Consider the following 23,665-nt stretch of genomic DNA (forward strand, 5'->3'; position numbering starts at 1 on the left):
GGGTTGGTCGCTGGTAGGTGGAAGATGATGATGATGATGATGATGATGATGATGATGATGATGATGATGATGTGGTGGTCGGACCAGGCACAAGCGTGGTTGGAACTTATGGTAGTGTTGCAATTGAGGTCAGTAATCCAATCGGGCATTCAGCCTTTAATATGGGAAGGTTTGTCAATGCGCTGTTGGAGTCCTAAATTAGCTAATGTGGTAGCGACCTCAGAAGCCAAATGATCCTTAGTGTCGAGTAGGCCAAGGTTGAGGTCACATAGAAGCAATACCTGAGAGTTGGGTTTAGTATTGACAGTCAGAATGGCTGTGATCTCATCTATGAAAGAGCCAAGTGGTCCTGGAGGTCTATAGATAAGGTGGAGGTTTGCAGTGTTAGTTGGAGATAAGGTGAGTTTCACGGAGAGGGATTCTGCGGAACTGAGCTCTGTGTTGGGGATGATTCTAAGTGTGATGTTATTTCTATGTATGAATGCGACTCCACCTCCTTTGGATGTTGATTGTCGGTCAGCTCTAAGGATAGAGTAACCGTTGGGGATAGCGAGGGAGAGAAGTGGGCCAGAGGCTCCGTGTAACCAGGTTTCGGTAATGGCCACAAAATCGAGGTTATGAGTGGTGATGAGGTCAGAGATGTCCAGTGCGTGGGCCGTAATAGATCTGACGTTAATGAGGGCACCCTTGAGTTCTTTGGCAGAGATGGTGCTGTGGGATGGTGGTAACTTCTGTGTAGTAGTGGTGACGTGTGTGTGCTGAGTGCAGTGGGCACGAGGCAGTCTGGATCTAAGTCTAAGATTCCTGACTTGGAATGTGCAAGGTTGATTAGGTGTGGGTTTAGTGGCAAAGTGTTGGAGCCATAGGGCAGGGTCATTGAGGTATGGGTTACTAAGGGGCATTGCGGGATGGTGTAAAGTAGGGTGATGAAGGTCAGTCTTAACGGTGCTGGACGGAGTAGGGGGATAAAGGGATGTGGCAATGATGAACCCTACGATGATGGCGAGGGTAAGGTGGCTAGCAGTTGGCAGTGGCCGCATATCGTGAACCAAGTGCCCTAACCGTCTGTGCGGTAGTGTAAGAGTGCACTGGAGGGGACGTGGAGGAGTTCTGTGCTGGGCAGAGGTAGGATCAGCCAGGAAGTGGCAGTCCAAGTGCAGCTTGCTAGGTAAGTACATGTGCAATTATGCAATCAATGACTCAAAAGGCAGTGGTTCAGCTAATCTGACTGGGTAAGTACATGTGCAAATATGCAATCAATGACTCAAAAGGCAGTGGTTCAGCTAATCTGACTGGGTAAGTACATGTGCAAATATGCAATCAATGACTCAAAAGGCAGTGGTTCAGCTGATCTGACTAGTTGAGTGCAGCAAGTTGCAAGCAATTAGCTTAACATCAAACGCTATGCGACTACAGAACATAAAGGTTGGTGCACGGCGTACATATGAGCATTTACAAGAGGCGGTGATTCGTAAATAGAATGGTGATAAAAAATGTGGCACTACGTAGTGAGGGCGCTCCCGAATGAGAGGGGAATGTCCTTAATATACGGTCGGGGCAACAAAGGACGTCAGGCTGGGTGAGTTCACCATACTGGGTTCAGCTAGGTCAGGTCCACGAAGAGTCTTACCGCATTTCTTGACGGCGTTCCGTATGTGTCCTAAGGATCAGGAGCACATCATCAGCTGGGAATGAGTGTCCTGCGGAGCGGTAACCAGCGCCGTAGCGGACCGGTGTCATATATAAGGGTTCAGCATAAGGCGCTCCCTTGCGCTCCACAGTGCGTGTGGCCGCCGGCGCTTCCGCCTGCCGGCGGATGTGGGTAAAGGAAAAGGCCGCTAGTTGCCTAGCAGCGAGGCATCAGCCTCGGTTTCATGCTCGACAACGCCTGCTCGATGGCATCTGAATAATGATTTTTTCTTGGTGCAGGCAGGTGCAGTGAGGGTATCTGTGCCTTACCGCATGGATGGCTCTAGGTAGGCTTTCAGTGCGGCTGGGTACGGTGGATGGCGGTGACCGCGGCACTTGGAGTGCTCCTGCTGCTGAATGGTGGCTGCTGCAGGGGAGGAGGGGCTCCTGCCCTCTCCTCAGGGTAGCTGCTGGCGGTGATGAATGTTACCTCGTTATGGCTAATTCTGCCTCATTTGCTATGAGTGGCTCTTCAAGTGGTTCTTGGCTGCCTGTTTGTGAAGATTTACTGCTTTCAGAAGTGTCTACATTTAGCTGTACTTGAAGTTCTTCTTCTTGTTGGCGTTCACTGTCCAATATGGTTTTGTGCTGTGTAAAGTTTTCATCAGCAATTGTACTTTCAGTGGCTTTGAAAGCATCTTCATAGCATGTGTAGGTGGCTAATAAATCTTCATTTCTCCATGGTTTAAAAGTTGCAGTAGAGCCATGTAGTACAGTTTTTTTGGGTTGAGGAGTTTTTAAAGACAACTTCATATGATCAATTAGGTTTCGTTTGGTTAGTGTCACAAGGCTGCCTTCACAACTTTCCATCCTGTATCTACCTTTTTTCCTCATTTGGTGTAATGTTGTTTTTGTATGAGACGTTTTGGGCTACCTAGTACAAGGACAAGGTTTCTAAAGTAGTACTCCTGTTTGGGTAGTATGTGTCCAATAAGTTGTTCTTCAAAATGTCCTGGCTGTTGGGATCGCTTATGGCTATTCTTTGTTTGTCTTCAGCATACATTTGTAAACGGCAGTATTCGGATGCTGTTATTTGTGTGCTTCTTTCATCATATCGTCCTCCTTTTCCAGTGGGGAAGAGTAGAGGAAAGGCTCGTACTTCCACACTTTTTTCCCATATACTGATTGGGTCTCCTTTAGCTTGCCGCATTTGATATGTTTCTAGTGCATCGTCTATGGTGTCTCTGTAGTGCAGTCGGTGAATTGTATAGTGGTCTAAAATACTGGAGGCTGCACTAGGATCTAGGTGTTCAAATTGGCCACTTGTTGAGAAGTCCTGCATTATTTCGGTTGTTTCTCTCTGGTTTTCTTCAATGTTTGTTTCTTTGTAATATTCATTGTTCTCGGATACTGCAACGCCTCTCTAACTTTGTTTAAGTCCACTAGGTGTTGCCAATTTTTTTTGTCTTTTGTAGGTACACCATTTATCAGGATAATCAAAGATTCGTGTATTGGCCTTTGCATTCGTAGAGTGTCTACATTTTCTTTCAAATCTAACGGTAAATTAACTACTTTACACAAATGCCTTTGAGTAATTCGGTGGGAGGTAATTTTGCAGTTTTTGATTGAAGACTTATTATTGCTTGAAATGGGTGCACTGTTTGTATTATAATGCTCTTATACAAATTAAGCTGCTGCATTGCGTTTGGCACTGGAAACGGTTCCAAATTATTACTAATTGCACGTGAAGGCCTTTGGTTATTGTCAAGTTTTGAAGTGCAGTATGTACACAGTTTGGAGGTGTTGGTAATGTCGTACTTGTTTTTGCTTTAAGGTACAGAGCTAATTGAAAACATTGGGATTCCTCATTGCCTTCTATTTTCTGAATTATATCTACAGTTTTGGTGCTCTTTTTATTGAAAGTTCTACGACAAAACACACATGCTTGGTTTGGCATTTCAGCAGAAGTGCTTTTGAACTTTTCAATTTCTTTTGTGTATGTGTGTTGTACAAAGTTGCTAGCTGCACTGGTGTCAGTATTATTGGCTGACAATGTTGCAGTGGGTAGGTGCTCTTCAGTGTCACAGTATTTCCTTAGGATTTGCTCAACTTCATCACGCACTTGTTTGGCTGTACCGTGTAGGAGATTATCATTTAAATGTTGGAGTGCTAAAGCTGGAGTTTTTGCATAGTACCGTTTGTCGATTAGATTTCTGATTGTTGAATGGTGGGTTGCTAACATTTTAATACGGTGGAAGGTGCTTTTGCAAGCTGCTCTACAAATGCAGGCTAAGGAATGTCTGCGTATTCCAGTGTACTTGCGCACTGGACACGAGTCCATACTTTGTAGTATTCATTATTTTTTGGTTGGTGCCTTTGGCATACTGATTGAGGAATTGCTGCAAACATTTGATTAGGCATGGGCGTGCGCTGCACATTGATGTGCAAGGCCATTTGTAGGTGATTTGTGTTGGTTTGGGAGACTGGAGAGTGCAATCTGTTTGATGAAGTTATTTGTAAAAGAAGTGTTTGTTCTTTCATTATGGTATTGGCTATCTTTTCATTTCCTCGTCCACTTTGATGTAAGGCAATTTGGTTAGTTTGTTGCTTGTAGGATTCTTCATTGAAGTATGGCTCTGTGTTGGTGGTGTGACTCCACTCACCTGCACATATGTGGCAAAAGGTATCTATGGTGACATTGCATTTGTTTCGTAGTACTTCTTGTAACTTACCAATTAATCTTGTTAGTGGTTTCATTCTCTTTAAAGTTACTATAAACAATTTCCGCTTCACACTTATAGCAGTATCTACAAGAGCTTCCAGGATGACTGTGTTGGACTGTGTTTTGTGGTTTCCTGTACATTTTCATATTTTACCAGATCACCTACACTGTCTTTACTGGTAGATGGATTTGTTTTCCTTACTGCCTGAATTAAAGGAATGGTTTGGTCAGAAATGTTTATTGTCCCTACGTGTCGGCCATGTGTTTTTAAGCCTAAGTCGCTCGATATTAGAAACATTTCGTATGGACCTTACCCGAGTTTTTGTCCATTAAACGTACGCGAAAACAGGCAGCAGGGCGCAGTCATTTTGTGATAATCCTATCACTTGCCCCATCGCCCTGGGTGACCTACTTTTGCGGCACTAAATATCCCCCGCCCCTGAGCCTGTCATCAGCAGACGCGTACCGCCCATTTCACAACGCCAAAGCAATTCTCGTGTCAACACTCGCTGCGCTTCAGCTATTGACGTGTCGCCATGGAAATGGCAGGACGCCTCTTTACTCTAAGTATAAACCGACCATTTGACAACACACAGCAGCAGATTTTCGATTCCATACCTCTCTCTGTGTTACTTTGAGTATTCTGTGACTCGTTTCTGTGCTCTGGTCAGCTACCTTCGCCGCTTGTAGCCCGTGTGAACACCTGTACCATCGCTATAAATTATTTTAGTTTGTTTACCACACAATGGCTACAATAATGGCCTACATGTACGAGCCCGAGTATACCGAGGAACTACTACTGGAAAGGGAAACATGCGAAAACGATGGGGCTTCGGACGGCAGTTGGCAGGACGAATCAACGGATGAAGACACTGGACCTAGTCGCATGGACGGTGTTTCCACCTGGTGCACATGCAATCGGTGCGAGCTAATGCCAACCGAGGACGAGAACTGCTGCTGCTATGAAAACTCGGGATGCGTGGCCTACATTTCGGAAGGCGAGCCACGGCTGCAATGCATCACCGAGCTGCCAGACTTCAGGGCAGCCTGCCTTACACGGTCTGTGTTGAGGATAATGATGGTGCTTATGCACAAACTTCGTGCAACTGTTCGTCCTCGTAATCCGAGTGACGAGTAAGTATACTCTGGTTGTGATGCCGCTACTATTTCATGGTCGTCTCCTATATTCAAAATTACATCTACATTTCATTGTAACGCATGAAAGTCGTTCAATAGTGTGCAGTGTCTAGATAGCATTTGTCAGAGCAGAATGCCATTAGTTACAAGAATTGTCATTGACAACAAAGGTTTAATAAACTTATCTTGGTCATTTAAAAACCACTTGTATCATTCTTTTTCACAGGTAGTACAAGCTGGTGGCCTATCGTTCCTTTACATGGTGGCTTCACGGGAGGCTTGGACACCGCGTTCGAAGAGTAATACCCGCCTGTGCAGTTGCAGCCATAAAACAAACTTTCCCCAGTGACTGCGGTCAGTACAGGGGATTTTCCCTCGCTGTGCTGCAACCTGACCTGTACAATGTGTACATTTTTGTATTTTTGTGCCATCAAAATAAGAAACCAAATGAAACACCACATATATTTTAACGGTTGTTTCGATTTTTTAAATGAATCAAGTGTCTCTCCATTCAAGAGTCTTCCTGTGCCTTGCCGGGGATGAGCGCTGCCATGGTGTGCTGTCAGGGGCGCAAATGGCCAAGGTGCCAAACAGCATGTACACTTCAAAAGGTATCCCACGCCCAGGGGCCATTGCTCACATGGCCTCTTCAGACCCAGTGTCTCCGGCCAGGACCCCCCCACTCACGCTGGCCGCCCCCCGGCAAACCACATAATACCACGACACATACGCGTCATTCATTCATTCACAAACACACCCCTGTTTCTAATACTTTATAAACCACTTGATATGTCTCATGAGAACATCTTTGTGCTTTGCAAGTCAACTCCTGAACGTGCTACCTGAGAACCACTGAGATCGATGCTAATCTGCTCGTCGTCGTGCTATCTGTGAACTTCTGTGAGCGCTTCGAGCAAACTCGTCAGTGTGCTAGCTGTGGCCATCTACCTGTTCTCCTGCCACAAACTACTGGGCTTGCTGAATCTAACTGTTTGTTGGTCAAGGTAAGGCCATGTATCACATGTATCAGTCATATTTCGGTCATTTTTTAATTTCTATCTATTTGCGAGTAGAGTACTCAATAGTGCAATGTTCATTGGTCTCATTGCAATTGACTTGAGTTTCAATTGTTATGCTATCAATAGATCTATTTATTTTCATCTGTGTAAATTGTCATCGAATTGCATCCTTCGCGGGTCCTGTCTATAATGTATCCTTCGCGGGTCCTGTCTATAATGTAAGCATGTTTCTTTCTCGTACAAGACATTACATCCAAGGGACGAGTCACATGTTCAGAGTTTAGTTCCATCATTTTTTAATTTGTTAAAGTAATGCAAATACTAAGCCGCACTTGATGAACTGGTATAGTTCCGGCGACCAAAACAAACCTTGCATTGAACATGGTATGGTTCATTTACTTTTTTATAACATTTTTATTCATCAACGTTTTATAATAATCTTGATATTTACTTTTCAGAATTTTCAACAATGCCTGCCTGTTCGATTAGCGGTTGTCCTTCAAAGACCCATGCTAAATCCGAAGGCACTACAATTCATGTATTCCCTAAAACTGTTGATTGAATAAGAGAATGGGTCAGACATTGCGGATATCCACTGGATGAGCTTGAAAGTAGAGACCAACAAGTCTTTGAGGACAAGAGGGGTGATCGATACCGCATCTGCAGCCGGCACTTTTCCTCGAACATGTACGCCACATCTTGGGTAACAAAGAAGAATAAACGGCGAACGACACGTGAATTGCTCGCAAACGCCATTCCCACTCTATTCATCCACATTCCGCCACGGTGAGTCAAGTGTCCGGATTTAGCTTTAGGCCTTGCGGTAGTGTGTAGGTAGCCGAATGGATTAATTGATATTTTAGGTGTCGTGTCCCTTGTAATACTTTCGATATTGATATGAGTGTATAGCTTTTTGAATTGACATTTATCAATAAATTATTTTTCGATTTTGTAACTCCCAAAGGAAATCTATTTATAGGCACAGGGAACTGTGCTATATTGCGCATTTTCAATAGTATTATTCTCAAGTATTCTGTCGGCTTAAATGGCAATTTTTAATATTGGCATTTCATTATCCAACAATAATTTACCTTTACAACTGCTTGACTATCCACTGAATCTGAAGCAAGAACATTCTACATCCGTGACGTGCCCGCAGTTATCAACCACTTCTAGCGCGTATCAGGTAATATTACTTAGCTATTCCGCTACAGACTTGTTTTATGCATGTCAAGTAATAGTTTTTATGTATCGTGTGATTATTTTACCGAATGTTTGGTTAGTGCTTTCCAATTGATATACACCTTAGTTGTCGTCCCCTGGTGTTTTGTTTTCAGTTGTAATTAGTGTTATCCATACTAATGCAAGTACTGTCTTTCAGGGAGATGCTGAAGTGTCCACCACATTGACAACATCCATAGATATTCTTCAGCAGCATGAGGTATGGATACTGACAGCTCCATCGAATTAGATCATCAGAGCTAGAATACTTGTCGTTTGATTGTTCTACACAATGTTTCATCTGTGGTTAGCCATTGATATGTACCTGTGCGGTCGACCCCAAGTGTGTGTTATGTTTTCAATATTGTAATCCTTACTAATGCAAGTACTATGTTTCAAGCAGTAGATGGAGCGTCAAATCCTGCACTTGATGCGGAGCCTGACATTCAAGTAATTCCAGGGGAAGTGGAAGCGGGACCATGCGTATACGAATCGGCGCAACAGCTTTCGGAAGTGCGCACTACATTTACAACATCCATCGATATTCTTCAGCAGCACGAGGTATGGATACTGACCGCTCCATCGAGCGTGATCATATAATGTGATTCCATTTGCTATACTTTCTTTCTTATTAACGCAAGTACTGTGTTTCAGGGAGACAGAGCTTCCTCTACAATCACAACATCCTTTGTAGATGATGCCGATGTAAAGAAATCAGAGAAATAAGTCGATTAAATCGGATCATATTTAGATATCCATTGATTCTTTTAGACAATGCATCATTTTTGGTTATCTCTTTATATGTACCTGTGCCGTCGACACCAAGTGCGTGTTAAGTTTACAATATTGAAAACCATACTAATGCAAGTACTGTGTTTTAGGGAGTTGCTGTGGTCCCCTCTCCAATAAAATCATTCATGGCAGTTTATGCCAAGCCAGAGGTATGGATACTGACAGTTCCATCGAACTAGATCATCAGAGCTCGAATACTTGTCGTTTGATTGTTCTACACAATGTTTAATTCGTGTTTAGCTATTGAGATGTACCTGTGTGGTCGTCCTCACATGTGTTTTATGTTTTCAATATTGTGATACATAGTAATGAAAGTACTATGTTTCAGGGAGGCGATGGAGTGTCATTCCGTGCTGTCTATGCAGATCCAGAAAATATAGCCGTTGCAGCGCAAGAGGAAGGGAAGACATGCGGAAACGAATCGGAGCAACAGCGTGCAGATGTTGAAGTTCAAGTCAAGAAAGTTGCAAAGAAAAGAAACAAAAATGAGGTTAAATACAAACAGGTCATATTTTTAGAAATCGTTTTGTGCTGGGGACTATTTTATGTTTTTTTTCTGTCAATTGTACTATACTTTATCTTGTGTTTAAACTCAACATCCCTTTTCCAATCTGTCCTCTAGTTACCCGTGGGTGTATGAACTATACATACACAGATAGTGAAGCAAATGAGAGATGTTGCTTGCCAGACCATTTACACTATGGAGGAACTATTAATTCAGGCGCGGCTTGTTCAGATTCAAGATGCTCATGTCCAATGGCCAGAACATGAATTGAATGTGTCCGGAGAATCAAGTCAAGTTTTATTGGACCATTGCTACAGTTTGACTGCACCACCAAAAGAAAATGATACTGGATGTATTGAAGATAGCTCTGAAGTAGTCGCAGATCAATTCACACAATCTACACCAGCAAAATAAAATTCCACCCAAAAAGCTGTCGACATTGTTGTGTTCTCCCGTCAATGTTCAAGTAACAGATGTTGAAATGATAGAGAATGAACCAGCAGCACTATTCACCGACGCATCAGAACCTGATATCAGCGTTATTAGTTTCAATTATGGGGATATGTCTGCAACAATGCTGTCCGAAACAACTGTGATGCAGGATGACAGTCTAATGAAAGAGGGGAAATACATAGTATTCAACAGTTGTTTGATGGATATTATAAGTATGCTGAAATGTGGGCATTCTGTTAGAGGGAAAGTATGTGGGAAGCCATTGATTCATGTGACTCGTCAAACACAAGGCAGTAACGTCAAAATACATGCCGCCTGTACATTACATTATACGTTCTCATGGTCTGCACAACCGATGCTGGGGAAACTGCCAGAAGGCAATCTACTGTGTGCAGCTGCCTCACTTTTTAGTGGGTCCAGTTTTAGAAAGTTAGTCTTTCTTTCAGTTTGTGGGACTCCATTTCATTTCTAAAACGCAGTACTACAAATTCCAACATGATTATCTATTTCCGGCCATTAGTGATGCTTGGAAAATTGAACAATTGTCTCTAGAAAGTACATTCGAAGGCAAAAAATGCAGGCTAGCCGGCAATGGACAGTGCGACAGCCCTGGATCTTTTGCCAAGAACTGCACCTACCACTTTCAGGACATGGATAGTAAGAAAATTGTGAGTTCGGTGGTCGTGCAGGTGTCCCAATGTAAATCCTCAGTGGCCATGGAGAAACTAGGATTTGTAAAATCATTGGAATATCTACAATCGAGGTGAATGCACATCAACCTTATAGCCACGGACAGACACGTTTCAATAGCCAAGACAATGAGAGAACAGTTTCCACATATTAAACATCAATTTGACGTATGGCATCTTGCTAAATCAATCAATAAGAAAATCTCGGCTGCAGGGAAAAAAAAGGTTTGGAAAGTATTTCACAGTGGTCCCAGTCTATCAGCAACCATCTTTGGTGGAGCTCCAAAACTTGTGAAGGATCAGTGGAAATCCTACCTGAAAAATGGCGGTCACTGATGCACCACTGTACCAACGTTCACCGCTGGACAGAAAACCAACATTTCCACCAATGTGAACATGGCCCTTTGTCCACAGAGGAGGCACAGAAGAAGGGGTTGATTCCATCTTCACCTACACACAAAGCCATTGAGAAGATTGTTTTCGATAAAACTCTATCAAGAGATTTGAGGGGATTGACAGAATTCTGTCACACAGGAGGTTTGGAGGTGTTCCACAATATGTGCCTAAAGTACAGGCCAAAGCGATTGCATTTCGGCATACAGGGCATGAAACATAGGACTAAACTAGGGGTCTTGTCCCATAACGAGAATGTGTGCCGTGAACAATCTATGACTACGGGAAATGTAGGGATGCTTCGCTACACTACGGCCTTTGCAAAAAGAAGTAAGAAATGGGTGGTGAAACCAGTGTATGAGGAAATGGAGTTCGACTTTGTTAAAGGCCTTATTGTTAATGTAGTAGAGAAGCACAGACATGAAATTTTGAGCGATTCTGTGCAGAGCACTGATGCATGGCCACCAAACATTGCCACTGTGCCTTGTCCACCCAAAGCAGAGCTCGTTGACAAGTACAAATCCCGGTTCAAATCATTGTAATCTAATGGTCTTTTTGAAAAAAATGTTATTGTACAGTGTACATACAAAGTATGCTAACCCTAACCCCTCCCTTCACCATCCTGGTTGGCGAACAACCTGGGTGTCATCTTTGACTTCTCTCTCTATTCACCTCATATCGCTGACCTTGTCAATATGTCTATGTATATATTTTTGTTGTGGTAACTAAGCTTCGCAATCTCATGTAAATGCTGCGCACTGTTAACTGAGGGGAGGCTTGCACGTTGCAAATAATAAAACAAACAAACAATAAATCTCACTTTCAACTCAACTCCTTTGGTACTTTATACTTTTCCTGACCTTCCCCCAAAAAGTCAATGTCTCCATAGTTATGGTTCTCTAGGGCTGCAAAGCTCGCGGACAACGAGGACAAAATTGGGGGCCTTAGAACGCGCCAAGCGAGGCGTTGCAGATGGGAGAGAAGCCAGTTTGCATTAGCACATTGAGGCCTAGTAGAAAGATAGTCGAAAATTCAAGTTCTCACATATGGCTTTACACGGGATGTTGCAAAGTAAGAATGTATGCACATGCAGAGTGAAGGTACGCGGCTTTGATTTTTTTGCTCGCGGGCCGAAGAGGCCCACGACTCGCACTGGCAGTATAAGGTTCTATTGTTTTTTTACCTTGAGAGACAGGGACCATGCCGAAAGGACTTCATTTGAAGGAGGGGTGCAATAATGTAAGAGACGATGAGGCTGAAAATTCTGAAACTACACAGAGTTTCATTTTAGTTCAGTATATGAAAAATCTTTGGCACAAACAGAGTGGGCTTTACGGACTGCATTACGCCGACACAATGGAAATGGCAAATATAATGTAAGTAACTCTTTAGACGATTTTATACCGGAATATAATACCAATAGCATACCGTTAAAGGCAGGTTAAGTTGTACTTGTTAGTTCTGTGTGGCATATTACAATGAAGAGCAAGTAAAACATTTGTGGGATCGTCTTTCTACCGGGCACATGGGCATGCATGTGCCCATTCGACACGCATGTAGACAGTCGTTTCTCAGTGGTTCAACGCTAATAAATCATTACATTGTGTGTTAACCTCGATTTCTTTCGTCAGTTTTTGCATTGCTTTTAGAGCCGAACATACTGCATTGCACTATCCTCGCAAGCAAATGGTTTCAGCTCGGCCGTAATAAATAAAATTAATAATAGTAATAAAGATCGGCTGGTGAGACTAATTTCAATTTTTATGTTTTCAAAACAGGTCCATCCTACCCTACTGCAACTGTCATCTAGTCCAGACCCCGGCCGATGGATTCTTTAATCACCAGCTGCAGCTTCTTGTAAACAACTGCACTACTTTGACTTTTATGGGACGATCGCCAAGGGCCCATATGCCTTTACGCAGTACTAGCGGCTAGAAGCAACATATCAACCTTTACGGTGTCCTAGTGCCTAGTTGATGGAACAGCCTTGCGGCTCACCGTGCGACGAAAGTGCTTCTTTTAACGAAAACCAACACCCTGTGTACCATAAAGGAACGGCCCGTGACTCACGATAAACTTTAGAGGATTTGTGGATCGAGAACAAAGAAAAAAAATTCCATTCCCATTTAATATGCCAATTGCTGAATATTCTCTAAACTTTTAATGTCAAATAAATGTCCTTTACCAAATGTACCGTATTGCTGTTTGATTTTAAAGTACAGTTTCATATTCCGAATTGTGGTGCACTGTGTTGTGAGTTGATCTGTGTTGGTTTCCGTGTTCTGTGTGAAGTCGCGTAGCAGACGACTGGGCGTGTTTGCCTAGGCAGCACAGAAACGTCACGGAGAGAGGTGGGGAATATGAATGTTTTGATAATGTCGGGGGCGGGGGATATGATTTAGTGCCGCAAAAGCAGGTCACCCAGGGTGATGGGGCAAGTGATAGGATTATCACAAAATGGCTGCGCCCTGCTGCCTGTTTTCGCGTGCGTTTAATGGACGAAAACTCGGGTAAGGTCCATAGGAAATTTTTCTAATATCGAGCGATTTAGACTTAAAAACACATGGCCGACCTGTAGGGACAATAAACATTTCTGACCGAACCATTCCTTTAACTTTTCACCTGAACCTTTCTGTTGACGTTCAGATTGCAGTGGATGGTTAGTTTCTGTGTTTGTAGGTTGCGTGGCTCCCTTTCTGCCTTGCTTTCTACGGAATTGCCATTTGGTAGACATTGTGTAGTAGCTGTTGGCGAAGAAAGGGAAGTGTGGGTGTGCACATTTTCACATGCATATGTGATTAATGTGCGGCAGTGGGTGAGGCAGCTATTCAAGTGCAAGTGTGTGGCTGTGTAGTGGTGTGCAAGGTTAGGTTGGGGACACTGTTAGTATGTGGGTACTATTGTAATGGTGGTGACATAAGAAACACTTAGCACCTGTAGAGGTGTGATTAGTAACAATGAAGTACATAATGCTGGATGAGCACACATGTATATGCTACAGTAGAATATTAGTGCACTGGTTTAGTAAGACACACAAGGGTATTCTGCTATTGTACGTACTTTGTTGATTGCAGAGAGTAGGTGTCTTCTAGGCTGTATTTTGAAGTGTAAACTCCAGTACCGTCCCAGAGACTGGTGGATACTGTTCTTGTATAAGACGACGGTAAGAAAATATGTTGGCTAATGACATACTGCTTACATTTGTACATTCCATTTTTGAGAACTGTTGGGGATGTCTTGGCTGGAAGACTAAGTGTGTTGCTATTAGTGGAAGGTCTACAATATGAAGGGCGGTTAGGAGTAAAAGCATGTTTGTTAAGATAGAAGGTGGCCTACTTGGGAGTTTAGTGTGTGACAGGTTTTGGAAAATGCATGCATTAGTGTAGGCCTATTAACTTGACAAATGCAGTACTGTGCAGTGTGGGAGGATGAGACAAAGGTGCGGAAAGATGTACAGAGTGGAAAGTACAATGTTTTTGTGCGTCCATTTGCATGCAGTTTTGTGCATATATATGCTCAGTACCTGAGTGCAGGGATTGCTTAGGGGTTTTAATTTGAATATGCACATTTACATATGTTACTGTTTTGAACGTGGCAATACCCTTTTAATTAGTGCTTTACTGCTGTTATGGATGACGTACGGGTGGAAACTGTTGTTATGCTTGAAATATATGCAGTTTGCATAGTTTGGTCGGAAAGGCTGCCTGATAGTTGTGTTTTCGATTTGTACAAAAGTGCTAGGAGGTGGTGTGATGGGGGAAACAATTGTAAAAAAAGACAGAACAAAAGAACACAGTAACCTTTTTCGTCTACCAATGTGTGTTGCGGCCAAATGGAACCTTTGCCACCGCCTACCACTGTAGGAGCAATTTCATGGTATGTGATGGGAGGCACAATAGTACACATTTTGAGTACGTTATGGAGATGTAGACCTAGGTACTCTGTTGCTACACATGGTGTATAGTTCTCCACCTTCCATGGCTCTTGGGCGGGGTCAAAACAACTGATGTAATTGGTGTGTGAAAGCCCATTCATTGGTATGGGCGTTTAGGGAGCATGGCGGGTGAGACAACTGCATAAGTGGCAGGTGACAGCCGCCAAAAGCGTGTGATTTGAGAGTTATGCGGATTTATAACACAGTTGGCACTGTACTGTAGAAAAAATAGTAATACCTACTGGGTGTGCTGATGGGTGGTGATGCTGATGTTTGTCGGTGCAGAACGGGAAGATCGTTCACCTGTAATTTCTCGTGGAGGTGCTTTTCATTTAGAAGATATCACCTCTGCGTCAGTGACGGATGTGATGCAATTATGCACACTTCTTGGTTGTAATTGGTTTATACATATGTAATAGTTTAACAGTAGCCAATCAGGTAGTGCTGCTGAAAGACAATTTGAAAGGGAAGGACTGGCCCTGCTCTACTGGTCGAAGGCCCTTGCGGTAGTAGGGTAAATCGCATGTGCTAAATTGTGTTCTTTGTAACGTAACATGCTTGGTATGGAAATGGGACTACAGTTAAGCGATTCGCGTGTATGTATGCTTTTGTGTTCCATGGTAGGATGTTGTTTTGTGCCCATGATAACCTTAGTGCTTGTAGTGTGACGTTTGTTAGAGGCAGTGAATATTGTTTTCTTGTATTGCAGTTAGTAATCTGTTTCGGTACATCCTATGTACGCTGCAGACACACATGTAGTAATATACGGAGGACAAGCCGAGAGCAAACCATAACAAGGAGCAGGTTTTTTTGACCCCCTCCCTTTAGCAAAATTAGAAATAAACACTTTGCATAACTTCTACGAAGACGCTGATTTTTCATTGCGCTTCAAATGTGTTTGTGTAGCCCGGTACACAGGGCAATATTTTGGCAAAAAGCTGTGCCTTTTGGAGGAGCGCACATGCTACATCCGGGTAGTGTGAGGGTGGCTTCAATGGAAATGGGACTATGCAGGAGTTGGGATGGTCAATCTGAATTTGTGGGTGTGGTGTGTAGGAACAGATTGTGAAATAACTTTTCTTTGCCAATAGGAGTGGACATGGCTATGGGGACGGGTTTGCCGTTAAGTAGGCAAACTATATGGCTGTTGGGTGACTCGTGGATACATTGGGTACAACTTTACGCAGAGCGTTGTGCAATAGCAGGCCACCTTGGTTTCGATAATGTTGCTGTGCACTGGTATAGAATGCATGGAATGCAGTGGGTCCATGTGGGTCCTTTTTGCGCTAGTTTGGTGATGCTTCCTCATCCAGACGTTGTTATTGTTCATTGTGGAGGGAATAGTTTAGGGCATGTTACCGGCATTTCACTGCAGTTTGCAATGAAGGAGACATTTTACCAACTAACGGAAATGTTTCCAAATTCACACATAATCTTTTCTCGCATTGCCCAAAGGCAGAAGTGGCTGCGTTCTTCCTTCTGTGGTCCACAAATGGAGAAAGCGCGGCGCAATGTGAACAAGGCTGTGTGTGCTTTTCTCGAGGACGTTGGCATGTTCTCCTCTTTCCACAATGAAAACATAACCTTTCATGGTAGGAACATTTTCCGTTCAGATGGAGTTCATCTGACTAATGGTGGCAATGAGATCTTTCTGCGTAATATCCAAAATGCTGTACAGCGCTTCCGTAGGATGCATTTTCCCAGTGGTCCTTCCCCAATTGTAACATTTAAAATACAAATACTACCAAAAAGGCTCTTTTCAGAGCCACTACTTTTTTTGTGAAAATGCGTACAATGCTTTTGACGGCGTCTCACTGCTAATTGTTGCCATCCCTGTATGCAGCGCTTATAGGCTGCGTCACCGCCTGCATGCTACATTTGAAGTTCTATTTTTGTTTGCCGCAGTTTCTGGCTGTTAAGCTTTTTTGCTGTTATTAGAGACGCCAGAAAACACTGCAGTGGAAGGGAGATTTCACAAAGCGTACCAAGCACAGGGATAAGAAAAGGTAAGTGGTGAGTAGAAGATGTAAGGTGCACCTTACTTGTGTAGGAGGCAGTGTTTGCCATGGTCCTGGACCGCTGACTCAAAAGCACTTTGACGTTGTTCTCCCCTACACAGTACTGTGTCGCAGTATATGCACAATACAGTGACCTTTGAAAGGTAGGGGTCTGTTGTATTGCGCATGTCCTCCAAGGTTGTTTGCGGGATGCAGTGGCCCACTGGAGTGTCTCTAGTGGTGGTAGGAGCAGATGCGGAGCATGCTGCAGTAGACAACAACGTACTGCCTGCTTGGAAGGGGACAATTCTCCAAATAACTGCCTGGTGGTGCGCTTTAAGGTGCCACCGCATGGAACTGGTGCCATAGCTGTACAAGCCAGGTTTCCAGCGACTGACTACTGTGTTGCACTGCACCTCGTTAGCATGAGATTTAGGCACGTTTCCAACAGTCCTAAACAGTTTCCACACCCAGGATTGCTGCTGGCTGTAAGCAATGGGGATTCCTTCTACTTTGCTCTTTTCCTTTTTAATGTCCCTCCCCATTATGACGGTTCTCCATTTGCTGAGGACTTTTAGAAGGAGGTGTTGGTGGTTAGGTTGTGGGTGCTTCTGAGTCAGAGGTAGTAGCAGAAGCTCTGGTGGCCATTACTTGGAGAAGTGGTTTTCGGGCACAGATTTGGTGAGAAAGCTATTTCGAATGGATTGTGTCCTCCCACGTATTCCTCAACTTGTGATAATTCGTTATCTCTAGCTTTGCTGCTTTGGAAAAAAAAATTCTCGGCAGAGGGCGCTGTGCTCGAGGTCGTGCCGTTGATTGTCCCTCGACAGACTCCGTACTCTGTCGACGTCACCTATGGTATAAATAGCTCGAGCCGCGCCTGTTGCTTCAGTTCCGTTTTTCTGATCGCTTCGCTTTTGAGAACGGCGCGCTTCTATTTTCTGTGAAGAAAATGTCTGTCATCTTCAATGCCTTCGACACCCAGCACTGGGTTCAAGAAGTGTGCAGATTGTGGGTCTAAGATGTCGATCACCGATCCCTACCGGATTTGTCTCTGGTGTCTCGGTTCCAGTCACCGAACCGACGACTGCGGGTCCTGCCAATCAATGACTGAGAAAGCTCTTCGTGAGAGGAGAGGTAAACTGTCGTTGGGGAGGGAGGCCTCAAAAAAGGTTACATCAAAAAGACACAAGAAAGCGACTGATTCTAAGGAGTCGGATCGCCATAGGCACTCAAAGAGATCTCGATCTAGGAGTAGATCGAGACACTCTTCGTCATCATCGAAAAAAATGAAGAGGAGACATTGATCTCCATCATCATCATCATCTTCTTCAGAGTCGACTGAAGAAATTTGTTGTCCGACTAAATCGGATTCTCCCAGTAAGTGGGAAGAATTCCACAAAAAGATGGTTTCTGAGAACGCGGCCCCGACCCCCTCAAAAGACCCTCGAAAAAGCCATACCCCTAAAGTCGCTCCATTGGACGACAAAGGGAAGCCCAAGACTACTATGGCAAAGACCGGTAGTGTCAAGGAATCCAAAAAAACTCGAGTTGACGTAAAACCGTCGAAGACTCTTTGAGAGTCCAGCACTTCTCCAGTGCCATGCAAGAAACACAAGTCGTCGAAGACTTCGACTTTGTCATTGCCATCAGCGTCGATAATTTCGACTCCAAAGCCAAAAACATTCTCGACGCCATTATCAAAGTCATCTTCGAAGACTTCGAAGACCCCTTCGACAACTTTGAAGGATTTGCCAATTCCTTCGAAGCAGATGGAAGAGGAAAAAAGGAGATTCACTCCTTTGCCCAGGTCAGACTTTTTCAAATCTATCTCAGCAATTTATGAAGAGTCTGCTTCAGAAGAAGACGAGGTTACTCCTTTGGGAGTTACTTATGATACAAGACAAGTTCCTGAGGAACTTATTGACCAGGAATCTAGAATGAGAGACCTGAGTGATACTCTACATTCTGACAGTGGAATTGACACATCCCCAGAATTAGAGTTCGCCAAACCTGATCCTGCAGAGCATGCAGATGCTGGGTACAGGGGTCTTATGACCAGGGTAGTTGAATATATGGGTTGGGGTAATACTTCACCCATTTTTGAACAAGATAACATGATGGATATAATCATCAAGGGACCTCAGAAAGATCCTGTTCTCCCTTTTCACAGGGCCCTTCAAAGGACTGTGGAGAAAAACTGGGAGAAACCAGAGACTATTGCTGCTGCAGATAGTACTTTTCCAAAAAAATATAGACCAGCTGGAATGGATCCTGAATATTTCAATAAACATCCGACTCCAGAGAGTTTAGTCATTCAGGCAGCATCTACTTCAAAACAAACTGCTTATCCAACTATCTTTTTTTAAAATTTTGTTTTTTTTATTTGTTTTAGTTGCATAACAACTTTTCAAATATTTTATCACCATTTATACAACAATTACACAATTCATACAACACAAGTTTTCCTAAAACAACAAATATACAAATAACAAATGAATCCAAATTGCATAACAAATATAAAAAAACCCGATAAAAACTTATTCCCCCTAACAATTTAAACTATTCCTGCTCAATTAGGCCAAAGGAATATTAGGGTCCAACCAATCCTCTTAACATAAAATTCACTCAAACCTCCTAAAATGGGACCAACATCCTATCTCACAGTGGACTTTATGACTTGTGAGTCTAAGGAAGCATTATGTCAATTTGACCCCCTGTGGCTTCAACTTTCGGGAGAATCACTCTAAAGAATTGTACCACTGCAATTTGGACACGTTCTCTTGAAGATGAAAATATTATTTGCCATCTACTCTCACTTGAGGTATGAATGTGAAAAGTGACAATATTAAGGAAGCATCTATTCCGGACCTCCCTTAAAGCCGGGCAGTCAATTAAAAGATGCTGACGGGTTTCCTTTTGTGAAGTATCTAAGCAATATCTACAGTAGTTCTGTGCTGCATTTATGACTTGACGCCGGGCCAATACCTCACGCGTGCCCCACAGATTAAGTCTGAACCTTAGAAATTCAGCCCTGGTCTCAGGTGATGGAATTTTTACCAGATACGACGCCATTCTCCCATAAGGTTTTATGCCAAAAGACCAGATATCAAAGTCTTTATAAAGGTTGCAAGTAGCAAGCGTCTCAGCCCAGTCTACGTAATATATCTTTCTTTTAGCCCGGTCCGGATTCAGCAGTAACAATTCAAGTGATGCCTCTCCCTTGGCCAGACAATTTAACACACAATTGTGCCATTCTCTCGCAAATTTAATTCTTAATTTCAGCAGGGCAGAGGCTAACACTTCTAAGATGGTACTCGTGTTGACCCCCAATAAGCATTTTCGCAATAACGCACATTGTCTCCAACTTGCCTGGGCGTGGAGGGACAACAGGCCCAGCTCGTACCTAATCAGTGCAATCGGAACTGCCTTTGGTACTGAAAGTCTTTCCAATATTTGGATTCAAGAGCGTTCCATGGGTGAGATTTATTTAGTACCATTCCTTCCACCCCATACAACAAGATCGGGGACACTTTCATCTTATAAAAGTCAAGTGCATGTTTTAACGTGAATTTCCCATATTATCCAACTATCCCTCCAGAAAGAGAGGATAAAAAAGTTGATGCCTGGGCACGTAAAGTTTTTACGTCAGGCAGTATGGCACTTAAGTCGACAAATGTCACCTGTAACCTAGCCAGGTTTACCCATACCCTGTGGGACTGTATTTCGGCGGCGGCTGATCATATTCCGGAAGGCGAGGAAAGGGAAGGCTTCCTGAATATAGTCCAAGACGGGAAGGAGGCAATGAGGGAATGTCTCCAGGCTGGACTGGATACTGCTGATAGTATCAGCAGATCCATGGCTGCAAGCGTTGTGCTACGCAGATTTGCGTGGTTGAGGAAGTCGGAGTTTGCACCAGACATGCAAGCTAGACTCCTCAACATGCCCTTTGATGGCTTGAGGCTCTTTGGCAGAAAGGCTGATGAAAGCCTAGAAAAACTTCAGACCACGAAAGCGGCAGCTGAATCACTTAGCGCCTCTTTGCGCCAGCCTCTAAAACCCTATTCCGGCTCATCTTCCTGAAGGGGTCGTTCTTTTCGATACTACTCCTCTTTTGGTAGAGGAAGAGGACAGGCTTCTCAAAGGGGCAAAAGAAACTTCCCTCATGGAGCACGAGGAAGAGGTGCAAAATCAGCCTCAGGAGCGGCATCTGTACCCTCAGCCACTCCTGCAGCCGCCTCCAAATCCCTCTGAGACCTTGTTACACAAAACACCAGTGGGAGGCAGGATCTCAACATCTGAAGGAATGGCGGGGCATTACCTCAGATGCTTGGGCACTGGAAACAGTAGCCCAAGGTTACTGTCTCCCCTTTCTAAAAAGGCCTCAATCATCCACCGGGAGCCAACTGCACCAAAATTCGGGATCCGCTCCTGTTGCAGGAAATTTTAACCCTGCTACAGAAAGGTGCCATAGAACTGGTACCTGTAGCGGAGAGGAACAGGGGTTGGTACTCCCCATATTTTCTCATCCCAAAAAAGGACGGAGGACTGAGACCCATTTTGGACTTGAGAAACTTGAACAAGTTCCTCAGGAAGGTCAAGTTCAAGATGGTGACTTTCTCAGATCCTTCAGGCTCTCCAACTCCAAGATTGGTTGGTATCATTGGACCTTCAGGATGCTTACTTGCATGTGCCAATCCATCCAAAGCACAGAAAGTACCTGACGTTCGCGATTGGCAATTCCCATTATCAGTTTCGAGTTCTGCCATTCGGGTTGACCTCCGCCCCGAGGGTTTTCACCAAACTGTTGGCGGTTGTGGCAGCAAGTCTCAGGAGAGGAGGTATTCACATATATCCCTACCTGGATGACTGGTTGATCAGAGCAAGTTCTCCAGAACAAGCTCATGGACATCTTTCGATCACCTGCCACTTCTTCCACAAATTGGGCTTCTCCCTCAATTTCAAGAAGTCCCACATGATACCATCCCAGAAGCTCCAGTTTATCGGAGCAGTCTTGGACACCTCGGCAAAAGCCTCGCCTCCCGAAGTGAGAGCTCTCCACATCCAGCAGATGGTAACGAAGTTCGAGAATGCCCAACGTCTACCGGCCTTCGATTTTCTCATGTTGCTCGGCCTCATGGCATCCTGCATTTTCCTAGTACCAGAGGCCAGGTTGAGAATGAGATCCCTTCAATGGGCACTCAGAACTCAGTGGTCCCAGTTCTCAGGGAATATGTCGGATCTTCTGCAAGTCCCGAGCGCAGTTGCTCAGGATCTTCTATGGTGGGCTTGCAACGACAACATTCTCAAGGGAGAGTCTTTTTGGCAACCATGGCCGGAGATAGCAGTAGTGACGGATGCCTCACTCACGGGGTGGGGAGCACACACCAACGATCTGACAATCAGCGGTCGTTGGTCTCCATCGGAGTTCAAACTACACCTCAACCTGTTGGAGCTGAGGGCAATCAGACTAGCTCTGAAGGCCTTTCTGCCCTCTGTACAGGGAAAGAATGTCCTGATAATGACGGACAACACGGAGGCCATGTACTACCTCAACAAAAGAGGAGTAGGGTCACTACCACTGTGCAGAGAGGCAATTCAGCTATGGTTCTGGGCAATAAAAGAAGGAATCTCTCTATCGGCAATTCAACTAGCCGGAGAGAAGAACACGGCGGCGGATGCTCTGAGCAGGCAGAGCACGGTCTCTCACGAGTGGGAGATAGCTCAGGAAGTCCTTCTGGAGATCTTCTCCCTTTGGGGAAGCCCTCAAGTGGATCTGTTCGCCAACGCGATCGACCGGAAGTGCGATCAGTACTGCTCAAGGGAATTTCCTCAAAGAGGAGCTCTGGGAGACGCATTCGTAGTGGAGTGGAAATTTCCACTGCTGTATGCGTTTCCCCCAGTCCCCGTGATTCCTCAAGTAATCAGGAGGTTGAGAAAGTTCAGGAAAACCATGATCCTAATTGCCCCGGATTGGGCTAGGAGGACGTGGTACCCGGACCTTCTGGACATGTCCATCTGCCCTCCAATACGTCTTCCGCAAAGAGAGGATCTTCTCTCGCAAGAGGAAGGTCGGGTTCTCCATCCGGAGGTCAAGACACTCAACCTTCACGCATGGTTTCTAAGAGGTTGAGATACAAGGATTGGGATCTTCCGGATGACCTAATGGAAATCTTGCTTTCGGCCAGAAGACCAGCAACAAAATCTTTGTACCGATGTCGCTGGAACAGGTTTAGTAACTGGTGCAAAGACAAGGATGTGGACCCTTTTCAGTGTGGCACCCCAATGGTGCTTTCTTTTCTGCTACATCTAGCTAATCTGGGGCTCCAGATAGGAACAATCAAAGGATACCTTGCTGCGCTGTCCATTTTCAAGCGCTCCTCGGAAGAGGTTTCATATTTCAAAATACCGTTAATCATTCAATTCTTAAAGGGCTTACTAATGTATACCCTCCAGTACCTTTTCATGTACCAACTTGGGATTTAAATTTAGCACTAAAATTCTTGACTGCATACCTTTTGAGCCTCTGCATTCATGTCCATTGAGGCTTTTAACTCTAAAAACTGTCCTTCTTGTGGCCCTATCAGCCCGCAGGGTTAGCGAACTTCAGGCTCTCTCATGCAAACCACCATATACTATTTTTTTTTATAAGGATAAGGTAGTCCTTAAAGTTAAACCTTCGTTCTTGCCAAAAGTAGTCTCAGACTTCCATTTGTCACAAAAAATAGTACTAGCAACTTTTTATCCTCCTCCTCATCTGGGCAAGGAAGAGGAGAGATTACACAGACTAGATCCCAGGAGGGCTCTTGGTTTTTACATCTCAAGGATGGCTAAATTGAGACAAGATGACCAACTATTCGTGGGTTATACTGGTCATAAATTAGGCTTAGCGGTCACAAAACAGACCATTTCCTGCTGGATCATATTAGCCATAGTTGAATGCTACAGATTAGCGGTAAAAGAATCACCAGATGGGCTTCGTGCCCATTCTACAAGGGGAATGGCTACTTCTGCGGCTCTAAAGAGGGTAGTCCCGCAGAAGATATTTGTGCAGCTGCAACCTGGAAAACAATGCATACTTTTGTTAAACATTATTGTTTGGATACTGCCTCCTCTAATGAGGGTTTATTTGCCAAGGCAGTTCTGCATTCTGTCCACGAAAACTGAAATTAGT

General features: G+C 44.1%; 1 protein-coding gene across 1 annotated transcript in view; it reads left to right on the forward strand.

Annotated features, from left to right (window-relative positions):
- CD164 (CD164 molecule) overlaps positions 1 to 23,665 on the forward strand; it is a 693,925-nt gene that overhangs the window by 439,441 nt on the left and 230,819 nt on the right. The window lies entirely within an intron of this gene.

The sequence above is a fragment of the Ambystoma mexicanum genome, chromosome 4p (genome assembly GCF_040938575.1).
Source record: "Ambystoma mexicanum isolate Mex_15411 chromosome 4p, UKY_AmexF1_1, whole genome shotgun sequence".
Lineage (NCBI taxonomy): Eukaryota > Metazoa > Chordata > Amphibia > Caudata > Ambystomatidae > Ambystoma > Ambystoma mexicanum.